Raw genomic sequence first — 13,422 nt, forward strand, 5'->3', positions numbered from 1 at the left:
AGTTATATTACACACCACCAGTAGCTTTATGCAGTGCACCAGCAGAATTTATATAATAATTAATTATTAGGTACTGCTTGGCAGTGGCACTCAGTGGCACACGTCAGTGCACCAGCAGCATGGAATTATTTTTTACAGTCCCACACAGCACAAGTATTATTTTTGAATTAAATTAGATATAGCAGCCTAGTATGTACAGGTACTAGGTAGGTACACTAGGTAGGCAGAAGCACTGCCAGTGGCAACAGTGGACTGAGTAACTAAATAATGCTGGCAGATTCAGTGCAGGCAGCACCAGTGGACTATATATATAATATAATTAAATAATTATTAATATATAATATAATATTACAGCCTGCACAGCACAGCACCAGAGGTAGGCCCCAGCACAGAGGAGACAGTAGTACTACAGGTACACAGTTAGACTGTTCTCCTAAGCAGAGAGGAGTACAGAGTACACAGCAGCACTGAGGTAGACAGCCCCAGCGAATAAAATAATTAATTACAGCAGAGCACACCAGAGGTAGACCGCACAGAGGAGACAGTAGTACTACAAGTACACAGTTAGACTACACAGCAGCACTGAGAGACAGCACCAGCGATTGAAAAATATTGCGCTCAAGCTCAAGGTCAAGCTCAAGTTTAAGCCCCAGCAGCAGCACCAACACACCCTCTCCCAACCCACTACTAGACTGGAGTGAAGATGGCGGGCGCGGCAGCCGCTTATAAAGCCTCGCGAAATCCGGTGCCGGGAGATGACGTTCTAATCACGTGGACGGACCGAGTCAGGCGGGAATCTCCGAGCGCTGCTCGGAACTGGGCTCGGAATGATGACGTCCGTGGGGGCTCGGATCTCTGAAATCCGAGCCCGCACATCTCTAATTTTTATGTGCTTTTTACCTTAAATGTTTCTATCCATCTTTACCTCATAGTGTTTATTTTAACCTTACAAGATATACTATTTTTATGACACTTGACACAGAAAAGCAGTTTAGTTATGTGCTTATTTTATTTAAAGATACACAGAGTGACACTTTGTCCTCGGAGGGCTCTTTCAGCTATGCAGGTAGTGGAAACTGTCTTGTGTATAAATGTGACGGTTTGTATGCCATAGGCAAAATCATATGCTGTGTTATATTAACGTACCATAGTAAATGCCAAGAAGAATTATTTGGGAGAAACAAGACGGATAACGTTGTTGCTCCAAGAGTATGTGCAATGTATGATAAAAAGATGCTGTTCATTACATTTTAAGGGTACCTTTCACAATTCCGCTAATATGTTTTTTTTTTTTTTATACTTTGTAGATTCAGTGTTTTACATAATAGAAACTTTCCCTGTGTCTGAAAACTGTATCCCCCATACATAGATATCATGCACATTTAAAACAGTTCAAGCTAACTGGAGGAAAAGGGGATTTAAAGGCAAAAAAAAAAAGAAGTTTTCAGTCGGACAATGAATCATGGCAAATATAATCATAAAGAATCCTGCACAGCTCAATGGTTCCAATTCAAATGTGACTTCTGTATAATGGCAGATATCAGTTGGGTGTGATCGCTAAAATCATACCTCCGAACTGTCTTGAATTTTTTTCGGGACCGCAGTGGCAAACACAGGGTTTTTAAAGGTGGGCTTCCACATTTATTATTCAAGTATATATATTAATGTTTTATGTATGAAGTGTATGTATGAAAAATGTAATGGAATAGGGGGAATCTGGAGTATAGTTAGAAGTGTAGAACATACAAATGAAAGAACTACTTTATAATTACAGGTAGAGCAGCTCTCATTATAACTGCTACTGGAGCCAAACGCCACCATCCGCCATCTGCCGAAGGGGGCATGCGCGCACAAGACACTAGGGCTCCTTGTTCTGACGGAGCCCGCCGCCGCCCTCCGCCACCTACCCGCAGCTCCCCCGAAGCTCCCCGCACCGCCCCTAACCCTGCCCGTCTACTTGCAGTGGAGACAGGCAGGGTTTCCGCTCCCTGCCACCGACCGAAGGGTACGCGCGTGCGTGTGAGACGTGCGCGGATTCCCGTAATATGCAGCACCTCTGGCGATTCATCTGTATATCAATACTTGGAAGCAGCAGGATAAACTCCTTCTGTAATACAAATAAACAGCAACTGATCCTGATGTCTATCAGGATCCCTGTATGTATGTTGCATACAGGGAGCTAATAATAACAGACAAACATGGAAGCAAGCCTGGACTGGGGCTGTTTTCCTCCTGTGTGCTGGAACATATGTTATGCTGCTCCTACACCTCACTGACATGATCAGTGCATCTTGTGCTGCCCCTGCAAAACATATAAAGGCTGCGGGTCTACTGCGGGTGGCACAGATGAGCGTGAGTGGCACAGAAAAGCGTGGCCAGCACACAATAGGCACAGCCACAGAGCTCCCAACGCCTCAGTCCAACTCCCACCCTGTAGCCCAGCAGACAGCACCCGATCACTAGCAGAATGGCTGGGCAGCTTCTTCTACCGCAGGGGTGGCCAAACCGGTCCTCGAGATCTACCAACGGTCCACGTTTTCATGGTCACCTAGCTGGTGCACAGCTGTAGTCATTACTAACTGTCACATTTTAAAACCTGCTGCAATTATTCCTACTATAGATTCACAGGTTGCCTGGAAAACATGCACCGTTGGTAGATCTTGAGGACAGGTTTGGCCACCCCTGTTCTACCGTCTCTGGATGTCCGCTGCAGAGAAGGCTGGTAATCTCGGGGGAGCGGAAACGAAGGAGCAGAAATGAGGGGTTTGTACTTTGCGGTTCCCTGTCTGAAAATTGTGGGGCGCGTGGCTTTGAATAGGCACAGGGGGGTTTCTGGGTACCTGGACCCCCCCCCCCCCCCTGCGTGCGCCACTGGACCGTCCCTTTTTTAGGACCAGCAGTGGTGGCGGGGGGGGTGGCAGCGGGAGTTGGGGAAGGACGCTGTGCGCATTTACGACGTGTCTATTCACTGCAGAGAGGGGGTGGGGACAATAAGAGGAACTGCAGTCATTTAAAAACAAATTTCTTTAGTTATCAAAAAATACATTTTCCATGAACTTGGACAAAAATTAATGTATCCGGAATAAAATCTCATTCAAAATTCAAGATAATTTCCTACCCCTAAAATTGTTCTTGATAAAAAGACGAACAGTCTATTACATTAACAGCTGTTCTCCATTTATCCTATTGATTGATCCATATAAAATGCTATTTAGCATTTACAAGATTTCTGCTCTCCATGTGTGTTTTAAACAGATCTGCTTTAAATGGTAACAATTTATCTATTAACCGTCATTTTATTTTGTGCTTGGTAATCAATACAGAAGTGTAGACATTCATCTTTTTTATGCACAAAAAGAGTCAAAATCTAGCAGGAGACATGAAAGGTGAATACAACTACTTTCAAGATTGACCTCTGTTATTCCTGCGTAGCCCTGTTCTACTGTAGATCTCAGAGAAGGAGTGAACATCTCCCTAAGGACATGGTATCAAGTAACAGATCAATAGGACAGTCATAAATTCTACATGCTTGTAAATTTCAGTATATTTTGAGTAATAGAATATAACTGTATACTCAGTGGAACAGCAGAATCAATACAAATAGGCACAGTTTTGAAAACAATATCAAGTCCATTTGGTTATCCCACACATCTTCCAATCAATAACAACATACAGTAAGAGCTTGTTTTTGCAACCAAGAAAAAAATCAGGACTAGTGGGAAAGTGAATCAACAAAGGATATGTTTTCAACATATTGACTAGTTACCATCGCACAAATGTCATGAGTTACAAAAGCAATCACACTAACACTCAAAGATATATTGTATGGGTTCCATTTATAAAAGAAATACTGTAACAGGGACGTGCAGTCAGGGGAGGCAGGGGAGGCAGTGCCTCCCCTGTCATAATAATGAAAATAATAAAAAGAAGATATTTATATATCTTCTTTTATTATTTTCATAATTTCTACCTCTCCCGCTGCCTCCCACCCTCTTACACTGCTGCATGTGAGGGTGGGAGGCAGCGGGAGAGGTGCCTCCCGCTGTTAACATTAAAACTCCGGGCAAAGGGGGGCGGGTAGGGGAGGGCAGGGTGCAGAACTGGGCTGTAAAAGCCCATTGAAAATTAATGGGGAAGCGGCACTTATACTGATGCCGCAATGACAGGGGCACCAGTATGAATGCACGCCCCCAGATGTGATTGGGCCATCGGTTCCAGTGCTGGATCCGCTGTCCAATCACACACATGCAGGGCCCGCCTGGTGAAGATGCATCAGCGCTGCCAGCGGGGAGTCCAGGGCTGCTGGGAGAAAGCCACCGCCACCGCCGAGGAGAGGACGGACCGCCGCCGAGGAGAGGACAGGTGAGTCCACCTGGGGGGAGGAGTAGGCTGCCTGTGCCCGCCTGCGGCAGTGCGGGGAGGTGAGTGCCTCCCCAGGCAATGTCCTCACCGCACGTCACTGTACTGTAAATACCTTTTTCTCTGGCTTAGGGCAATATTCAATGACAAAATTCGGCATGTGCAGGGAATCCTGTTTAAGATTCGCTGCACTGTCACTGTGTTCCGGAGGGCTGGAGCCTTCGCTGCCAGCCCTTACTGTCCCAGTATTCAATGCCGCAGGGGCTCGCTGCCCCTGACGGCGAATCTAAACCCATTCGGCGTGCATCGCAGGGAGCCGGGGGATGGAAGTCTCCCTGCCTCCCCCAGAACGTATGTGGGGGGTAAGAGAGCTCCCCGGGACCCAGGCAGCACAAGCTGCCCCCCCTGGGAGAGCCAGCAGGGGACCGGGTATGCACTGCTCCCGATCTTGCATATGTAATGAATGCAGTGAATATATGAATATCTAATGAGCGGCTCCGGGCCCCCTGCTGGCTGTTATGTGTAAAAAAAAAAAAATTAAATTAAATATATATTCCTGTGCTGTAAGCACATGAATAAAAATAGCATGCCCCTTCAAAGAATAAAATTCCTGATTTTTTTTACACCAAATTTAAAAAAAAACTTTATTTTAAAAGTTCACATTCCAGTTCACCATAAAAAGATGGCGATTGCTACAGTGACACACGGCGAAAATCGCTTAGAAAGCAATTCACCATCTTCTCATTGAATACACTCACGGCGAATCACATTGAAAAACCCATTGAAAAACCACAGTGAATTGCGGATACTATCAGACGGTGAATTGTCCGTCAAAAAGTGCACGTTGTATAGGGTGATTCACTTTCTGACACAAAATAACCTAAAATAGCATAAATTCGCCATGAAATATGGCGAATTGGCCTACTGTAATTGAAAACTGCCCTCAGAATCAGCAGAGATACTGTTAGATCTCCGCTGTTTTGTTTCACCTAGTGTAAGTGCTGGCCCCAAGGCTGACAATGGGTTATGGCAAATCCGCAATTTAAAGATAAACGAAAGTTTTGCAGTGCAAAACTATTGGAAAAAAGCAAAACATAAGCCATATGGAGAAGGCATTATGTATACTTACCAGCCGGCAGTAAGGGAGAATGGATTATTCTGTATTTCAGAATATTTTTAGATGTTGTGTCTTATTGGAGTGTCACAGGCATGACACTGAAACCAGTTGTATACAGAGACACACAGGCGTTCACATAGAAGATGACCATACTCAGAGACAAAGACGCTGGTGCAAATGCCCATGGGGCATTTAAAAACGTACTAGATTCAAATAGGCATCTATAAATGGGCACCTTAGTTCCTGCACATTGTCGTACACTAGGGAAGGGTTAGGCTGCAGCATTCGCATTAAATCGCAGACCCCATTGCAGCAAAGATGCAGGGACTGCCGGGACTGCCTCCTATTCATAATCAGCCCCTTAGTATTTAATTTATTATATTTTGGTTAATTTGAACTTACAGTACAGTACATGTGCTCAGAAACTCATGTAATCGAATGCTCAGTCCAGTTGTCAGCTGACCTGCTAATCACAGAAAATCGAATATCGTAAAACCGTTTACCTACAGAACAGAATATCTGTATTTTGTGCGCACTGACTTAAATTATTTTACAAATGAATATTTAATTTCCCCACTGATATAACATTTCTGTGTGGAAATAGGGCTCCTGCCAGAAAATTTCTCCAATGTCGCCATTAGAACATAAATTTCATCCACTTACTGTGTATTTGCATCTCTACTTCTGTTCTGCACAAAGCATATAGAGACTGGAAATAACACATTTAGTCTGTCAAGAAAAAGGTTTTAGATGCAATTTGTGCAAGCTACTACTTGGAAAAGCGTCATGCAATCATCGTCGGACAGGAACATCCCATTTCCTTCTAGAATTTTCTGTAGTCCTAGTTTTCTATCAGAAAATAAACTTAATTGTCTTTGCTTTAAAATAAAACATGACATTGCATGTCATTTTCTGTGATATATTGACTGTCCGTCATATACTGTAGTTAGTCTATGCAATGATAATTTAGGAACCAGTGACATGAGTATTATTCTGTAGTCTCTGGATATGAAGTCAGTAGAAACTTTTATGCTAAATACATTGGAATATAAAGATACCTTTGCTTGCTTTTTACTTTCTGGACCTGGAGATCTGTGCTCCGTTCTTCTGGACCTGCAGATCTGTGCTCCATCCTTATGATAAAGCTGCAGCAAGCAGTGAAACGCCTTAGTGCCACACTCTCACCTCCAGGACTTTATGGTTGGGATTACAAATATTTACTGTGGACTCTGTGGAAACAACACACTGTTTACTAACTTCCCCAACTTCAATTTGTGGACCCTGCAATCTGGACTCCTCCGGCGGCTCACTTCCTTCTTGGCCACCTATGTGAGAGGACGCTCAGCTCCAGCTTTTTGTGGGTATAACATCCATCACCCTCCAGCGGTTGCCAAGGAGCTATGCACCACTAGTGAGGTTTTCAACCAGACGGGGACCGGAATTCACCTGCTAGCGGTGACTATCTCCAATCGGTAAAGTGCAATTACCTGTGTGACATTCTTCTACATTGGCTACCCCCATTCTACGTCCTGTGAACCTGAAAGTTTTTACCTCCCCCACTTTTATATGTATTTTATATTGTATAGTGTTTTATTGGGTTTTAAAAGTAAAGGTATACTCTATTTTCAAACACTTGCAATATTCCATTTTTTATACAGTAAGCGCTGCTATACATACTTTCTTGTGTGTTTCTTGTACTCCATCCTTATGGACCTGGTGCTCCGTTCTCCACACACTTCTGGACTTTTAGCTCTGTGCTCCATCCTTCTGGACCTGGCTCTGTGCCCTGTCATTCAGGACCTAGAGCTCTGTGCTCCATCCTTCTGGACCTGGAGATCTCTGCTCTGTCCTTCTGGACCTGGAGCTCTTTGCTTCTTCCTTCTGAACCTAGAGCTCTGTGCTCCATCCTTATGGACCTGGAGCTCTGTGCTCCATCCTTATAGACCAGGAGCTCTGTGCTCCATCCTCATGGCCATGTAGCTCTGTGCTCCATCCTTCTTGATCTGGAGCATTGTGCTCAATCCTTCTGGACCTTTAGTTCTGTGCTCCATTCTTCTGGACCTGGAGGTATGTGCTCCATCCTTCTTTGACTATCCAACTTTGTGCGTACATTGCGGGGTGGGACCTGGTGAGTGGGGCAGCCTTACCCTGTACTGGGCTCCTCCCTCTGCAGATTACTGCCACCAGTTAGTTTTGCTAAATTTCATGAAACTGCAACCGAGTCTGAATCAGGCCCATAAAGCTGTGAGTCAGTAATTCTAACCACTACCCTAATGTGTAATCCCGCCCTGTGCAAGCCTGCAAATCGTTTCAAGATGCTCATCATCTAATGATTTTTCCACTGTGTGCAGTCTGTACATAGCCCAGGACTTACTTGGCGGTTGTGATAGAAACAGGCAGTTTGGGGCTGGTCTTCCCATCAAACACCTAGGCATACCTGCGTTTCCCATGAAATCCATAGAAAACGTCCAGTTACCACCCCAAACGCTGCCTTTCTATCAATCAACTTGTTCACAGCCAGCAGGATTTTATTGCAATATGGTCTTGTGCATGTGTACTACGGGCCAAACTGTAAGCATTCGCAGTCTATCGATAATCACCCGTCATATGATTTTGCAGCTTTGCGATCAGGTCTTTTTATTTAAAATTAAGATAAATATATAGACCTTGGTCATAAATAAAATATTTCTAAAGAAAAATCAGTACATTTTTGATTATATTATGCAAATTAAAAAAGAAGCACACAATAATCAACACAGCATTCATTCGCAATAGTAAAGGTGTACACAGTATCCCCTGCACTATAATATCTGGAATGAACATCAGGTTCTAAGTGCAGATTTTTCTCAAACTGTGAGTGCCCACAGGTCAAGACAACGTGACCTCTTTCAGAGTATTGAACATCAAATACTATACAGTGGATTGTTTTCTCCCAGCTACTCCCACATAACACTATTCCACCTTCCTTTCTAAATTAAATGGCATAAAAAAAAATTTGGGGGCAATAATCCCAATGCATGTTCTCATATTGGGCAGGATGCAGCAATTTGCTTGCGATGCATCTTGCCACTCTTAGCATGCATATCGGCATTTACTAGCTCCATATGCATTAAGATTTTGGCAAAGGACAGCTATTGCGATAAAAGTCATCCTTTGCTATGATAGAACTTCCAGGTTTAGGACCCGGAGTCCAATCTGCATATGCATTGATAACAGTTGGTTCTGGGAGCTATACAGTTGGATCCCTCACAGCAGGATGGCACAATAGAAGCTTCTATAGGGCAAATTTACTCAAGTCTTAGTTAAATACTGGGTGTATATTTATGTACCTGTGAGAGGTGGCACTCTTGCTTAGGAATAAGCTAGCGGAAACATTTACTTAACAGCCCAGGGTAGGAAAATATTGGAATCCACTATACTAAATACTAAAAGCAATGTGACCTTCTAGACCAGTGGTTTCCAAATGTTGTCCTCTATGACACCTAACAGTTCATGTTTTTCAGTTCTCCTCACAGAATAAAAGGGAAAATAGTTACTCTACTGTTGTTCCCAGATTTTTGTTCCCACCATATAGATTGGACAGATAAATCCGTAGGTTTGTTCTCAGCTTTCGGAATCCTTGAGTAGAGAGTTTGGAAACCACTGTTATGCTGAGCCTACCAACATGAACAGCTGGTCAAGAGAGATAAAGGCGAGTGTTTTGCAAAGATGAAAAATGATTTTAGTAATACAAGTTTTACAATATACATTAGAGATGTGCTGTTTTCTGGGGATGTACCCATTGCCACGAGGGGGCATAAGACCGAGAAAGCCACCTCTTGTGTTTGGAATTATTTTTTCCCAAAATTTTTACAACATTTGTGAAGGTATCTGTATCATTTGTGAGTTCAAATTTAGTGGAGGTAGAGACATTAAGGGGGACATTTACTAAGATGTGTATTCTACGTCACATGTGATGTTGCTATGGGCAACCAATCAGATCCTGTCTACTATCTTCTAGAGGGTGCTAAATAAATAAGAAGTAGATTCTGATTGGTTGCCCATAGCAACATCACATGTGAAGTAGAATACACATCTAATGGTGTGTACACACGTTAGATGTGCCTTAAGATCCTATCCACGATCTGATCAGATAGGATCGTGGATAGGATCTTAAGGCACATCCGATTTGCATCCTATCTTGACTATATTGTGCAGATCTGCACTATATAGTCAAGGCAGCCAAGACTTTTTGGCTTCTGATACATGAACGCGCATCTGGATCGGATCGGGATCGCAAGGGTTAAAACCCTTGCGATCTGCATCTGATGTTGATCCGATGCCGATCCGATGTTGACTATATCGTCAACATCGGAAAGGAAATCGGACCGTGTGTACACAGCATAAGTAAATTTCCCTATACTAACTATATTAGAACCTCCTCCCTTTTATGTAATTTTTGGTGAGTTCACACAAATTATTTATCAAAAAATATATATTTTTAAAATAATAACAATCAGTCCATTATCTGCTTCCAGCAGTTTAGAACACCACATGCAATCTCTATCGCCAACACCCTCATCATCAACAACCTCCTCATTAATGATTGGATGAAGTCCAAATAAACCAAGCACTTCGGCCTAGAGTGGCAGTCCTGTTAACATTTCCCAGTTCCATCTTACACTATTTGTAGAATAGATTTAGGAGGAGAAGCATGGTATTATCCCTCATACTTAGGCAGGTATTCAATGCCTGCTCTGGGGAGCTGCAGCGAATCCTGTGTAGGATTCGCTGCACTTTCTCCCCAATTCTCCCTGTAGGGAGATTCGCCGGGCAGCCGCCCGTTCTCCCTATTCAACGCTTCAGGGGCTCTCTGCCCCTGGTGGCGAATTTTAACCCCCCCCCCCCCGGCGAATGCCGCCGGGGAGCTGGGAGATGGCTGCAGGAAGGGAGATGGAAGCCTCCCTGCCTGCGCCGGACACTGCGGGGGTGAAGGAGGGCTGTGGGGGACAGAGGGAGAGCCCCCAGAGCTGGCAGGGGGCTGTGTTAGGGAGCCGCTACACACGGGTCCCGATCGTGCATGTGTAATGATCGGGACGAGTGTGCAGTGAATATATGAATATTAATGAGCGGCTCCCGGCTCGGCCCCCTGCTGGTGAATGTGTAAATATATATATATATATATATATATATATATATATATATTGTTTAAAAAAAATTTAAATATATTCATGTGCTGCAAGCACATGAATAAAAATAGCATGCCCCTTCACAGAAAAAAAAATCTGATTTTTTTACACCAAAATAAAAATAAAAAACACTTTATTTTCAAAGATCACATTCCAGTTCTCCAGAAAAAGATGACGAATGTAAAATGGAGAATCCGGGGAAAATCACTGGAGAAAGCAGTTCTCCACTTCAGCATTGAATACACTCTCGGCGAATTCCACTAAAAACCTCATTGAAAACCACTGGCGAATCGCGGAGAATCACAAACAGAGACATTCGCTCTTCATTTGCAGAGAATTGTGTCCATTGAATAGGGCGAATTGTTTTTCCAGTGAGAAAATTCCCTGTAAACCCGGTAAACCATAAATGTATTGCTGTATAGGGTTGTGTTACACAATTGTATCTGTATAGGAAGTGCATCTTTATAGGAAGTGCAAAAATGTAGAAGCTACATCTTTTTTTCCAATACAAGTTTTGTTGTACGTCAGACACAGATTCACACACAGATATATAAGTGTTTAAATCCATTTAATCAGCAGTCTCCTTAAGCACCCTAATGGTATCGCATTGAAACTAAGATGCATTTTTACCCAATAAAGATGCCCAACATTAGAAGAACTGCACGGGACCCTTACAGCTCACCCATCTCATGCTGCATGGCAAATCGAGGCCAAATTTATGAGAACATATGGGTGAGTCTGCCAATGCTTCTTTCTTTTTAGGTTTTATGTATGGGATACATACAGCATGATTGACCGGTGTCAATATCCTGAAGAAGAGAATACGGAAAAGGGTCCTGTAATCATACTTACCTTCCCCCAGATCCCCATATTCCTTCCTTCTAGTAGCCTAAACCGCCCCCCACAGCCTATCCTCAACTCCCATCTGCACCCCGTCACCCCAATTTTGTGGAGAAAACTGAACCAAAACCCAGTTTGGCTCTTCTTGCTGCTCGAAAATTGGATTTGAAATCTAAATTTCAAGATTGCAAAAATTTACATAATTTTAACCATTTTTAATCACTTTGAAAATCAAATCAAAACATGTGAGGGTGGTTTTCCCAAACCAGAAAACAAAACAAAAACACAAAAGATAGTTTTGACAAAACCAATACCAAATATTTATATATAGTATAATAAAATGTAAAAGGTTCAACTTTGATTTATTGATTTGTATTTTATATTCCGCGGAATACAAAGCCATAGGTTGCTTTCAGTTTTGCCTTAAATTAATTGTAGACAGTCACTTTAAATGAGTACGCAATCTATTGTGTTGCAAGCTAATCTTTCACTGAGACCAATTACTGAAAAGTCAGGAAAAGCGGTGTTACTTTGAACTAGTACATATATTTTGAAACTAGATTGACCATGTGTATTTGAATAACAGTCAGTACGATCGTCAGTGGAATGTGTTGTTTTACAACTGATCTACATTTGATCTATTAGACCTTAACTAGGCAAACAGAGTAAGAAACTAATTAAATCATCTCACACACGAGATATTTTTTTTTGCCCTATTAAGTGTAGCTGGAGGCTATCTTGACCCCATTAGAACAACTTAGCAGTGATGTGCGCATTGGGATACCTACGCAGGAAAGACAAATGGAGCTGCTGCAAGGGCTCCATAATAAATGTTAGCTATACTCGTGACATCAACACATTAGGGGCACCGTAACCTAGCCAAGCACGGCACTGCCGTGTCCTGCGTCCTGGGCAACTCAAATGATTACAGGAGGGGTGTGCAATAAGTTTCCATAGTGCGCAGAACATCGTACTTGCCTACCCTCCTGGATCAGGCTTCTGAAAATTGGGTGCTGCTTCCAAAAAACTAAAAGAGTAGGCAAGTCTCCCTGAGCTATAGAAGATGAAGTAGTAGACTACACCATAGCGCTCAAAAGGTGACCATTTGAATAAACAAAACAGTGCTTCACAGTGAATAATAGGGAATAGATACTGTCCCTTTAATTTGTAGGAATCCAACGATGGCAAATCAACAAAAGCAAGGATGTGTAAATGTTGATCTCCCTTTTTAATAGCTGGGAGACCAAAGTAACAGATGATGGTGCCGATCATTGTAAACAACATATTATGTTTAATAAAGTGCACTCACAACACAAGCAAAGACATAAAAACAGCATAGAACATGATAGCCCAAGGCAAACACTGCTCACACTTCCCAAAACGTCCCAGGGATGGCATAGAAGTCACTGCAGAGTCTGGATAGGCAGGAGTCCTCCTGGTAGGTTTATAGTGGAAGAGGGGGGGCAAAGAAAACGATGGAGACATGCTTAACTCGTTTCAGATCACAGGGATCCTTCTTCAGAAGTGAGGATATGGCTCTCCTCCTGGTATTTATACCCCCTACACGGAATAAACACAGCTGATCTTCCTACACCACTGGTCAGCATTTTGCCGCTATTGCACATGCTCAGGGGGTGGAAACAGTATGGCCATGCATTCCACCAACGCAGAAGTGGGCTCCAATGTGTTTCACAGCATCATCCAGCCGGAGGATTAATAAAAATGGTGTTTTAACACCCCCAAAAAAGTCCTTTTAGATGGGGCACATTCTTTTATGTAGTACTGCATTATACACACAATATAAAGCAGAATAAATTATATACATTTAATATAATAACATGAAAACTTAAAAAACGGACATGATGGCACACTTATTTAAAAATACTTCTCTTATCTCATCACATGGGTCTGACTGATACGTGTTATAGTTCCATTTCA

Source organism: Crinia signifera, chromosome 6 (assembly GCF_055691185.1).
Source record: "Crinia signifera chromosome 6, ASM5569118v1, whole genome shotgun sequence".
Lineage (NCBI taxonomy): Eukaryota > Metazoa > Chordata > Amphibia > Anura > Myobatrachidae > Crinia > Crinia signifera.